The following is a 1,560-nucleotide window of genomic DNA, read 5'->3' as shown; positions in this document are numbered from 1 at the left end:
AACGTCGGAGAAATGCAATGACATACCACGTCGAATAGGACCATGCCTAGTAGAATATGATGTTCAAACCAAATTTCGCGTTGATGAATTTACTGTTCGGAAGTGAACAGCTAGACGGAAAAACCTAAGTTAATAGCAGCGTTAACAAGTGCTTAGCAATGAATGCTCTGCCACACAGGCCAACATTATTTCCTTAAATTATACTACGCGAACAATTAATCATTTGTCGACACTCACGCCGAGGTCGCTGAGGTTTGCACGTAAATTCCAGAATACATTTACTCTTGTGAGTAATTTAGTCACAGCAAACAAAAGTATATAGAAAAGCTGAAGCATAATAAAATTTATTCTCAGTTTGGATACACAGAACATTAACTTGTGCACTGTACAAGTAGTGAAAGTTTCCTGTGCCAGAGAAAGACTGAGTTAGCTGTTTGGTGTGAAAATATATGTATCGTGTTTATCAGAGGGTCTACACTACACTCGAAACACTTATGCTGACACGCCCTTTTATGAAGTTTGCTGTGAATAACCAAGCGTATTATTCATAACAATAAAACTAGAAACAGAACCAGCTTTCATTATCTATTACTTAACCTCACTCTTGCCCAGGAAGGAGAAAACGATGAAGCCAGGAAGATATTTGACAACATCCATTGTGAATTAAAAGCGCTGCAGGTGATGAAGTTTTTAAAACAAATTAAGATCATTTCTACTTGACAATTCCTTCATATACTAGTTTCTGAGTAAATAGGATTAAAGTTGCAGACCGTAAGACAGCTACAAAATAAGTTCATAGTAGTTGTACTATTCTCTGACTGGAAACTGTTCTAGTGTCAATGAAAGATGTAAATACTGTTTTGTGAACCTTACGTACAACTGTGAATCCCAGGATGGCTTGCTGATGCTCTGGACTGAGAATACCTCCACGAGAGAGAGGTCTAAACGTTTACTGAAATCACGATATGGATAGTTGTACGTCTTCGGTGGAAATACGGTTACCATTCGGACCTGGAAATTAAATTATGATTGTGTGAACATAAGCATTGTGTAGATCTTGGGTGTGAATGGTTCAAATGGCTCTGAGCAATATGGGACTTAACTTCTAAGGTCATCAGTCCCCTAGAACTTAGAACTACTTAAACCTAACTAACCTAAGAACATCACACACATCCATGCCAGAGGCAGGATTCGAACCTGCGACTGTAGCGGTCTCTCGGTTCCAGACTGTAGTGCCTAGAACCACTCGGCCACCCCGGCTGGCTCTTGGATATGAACTTTACTTTCGAAGGAACAGGTCTGTTTAGAAGTTATGACAAAATTGAGCTCGTGATGAATTTACGCGCGACATTAAAGCTACAAAGTGTTGAAGCGGCAGTAAAACTTGGCTGTTTGCTTTCGCATGATGCCTGTCACCAACATTTGGTCTCTCTCTCCTCTTTCTCTGGATAAAAGGACAACTTCCTTCTCAATTTGCAGAAAAGTCTGAGAGAAAATAACTCTTCATTTACAAGAAACTGGTATCGAAAATTTTGCTTCCTCTTGGTCATTTGTTTTGGA

At 39.4% G+C, this 1,560-nt stretch overlaps 1 non-coding gene across 1 annotated transcript; it reads right to left on the bottom strand.

The window, feature by feature from the left end:
- Nucleotides 1-1,176: 1,176 nt before the first annotated feature.
- Nucleotides 1,177-1,260, bottom strand: Trnap-ugg (transfer RNA proline (anticodon UGG)). The gene has a single exon. It is a non-coding gene; the product is annotated as a tRNA-Pro (tRNA).
- Nucleotides 1,261-1,560: the final 300 nt, after the last annotated feature.

This window comes from Schistocerca serialis, chromosome 2, assembly GCF_023864345.2.
Source record: "Schistocerca serialis cubense isolate TAMUIC-IGC-003099 chromosome 2, iqSchSeri2.2, whole genome shotgun sequence".
NCBI classification, from domain to species: domain Eukaryota; kingdom Metazoa; phylum Arthropoda; class Insecta; order Orthoptera; family Acrididae; genus Schistocerca; species Schistocerca serialis.
Note: the sequence above shows the minus strand (reverse complement) of the source record. Positions and strands in the feature narration are given on the sequence as shown.